Here is a 263-nt window from a genome sequence, read left to right as displayed (position 1 = left end):
TATTTATATATGTGAGTGTGTGTAATTTAAGTCTAAATGCATAGTACAGGCATGGGACCCCTTATCAGGAAACCCATTATCCAGAAAGTTCCAAATTACGGAAAGACCATCTCTCATAGACTTCATTTAAATCAAATATTTCGCATTTTTGAAAATGATTTCCTTTGTCTCTGTAAAAATAAAACAATACCTTGTACTTGATCCCAACTAAGATATAATGAATCCTTATGGGAGCCAAAACAATCCTAATGGGTTTATTTAAT

Source organism: Xenopus tropicalis, chromosome 1, assembly GCF_000004195.4.
Source record: "Xenopus tropicalis strain Nigerian chromosome 1, UCB_Xtro_10.0, whole genome shotgun sequence".
Taxonomy (NCBI): domain Eukaryota; kingdom Metazoa; phylum Chordata; class Amphibia; order Anura; family Pipidae; genus Xenopus; species Xenopus tropicalis.
Note: the sequence above shows the minus strand (reverse complement) of the source record.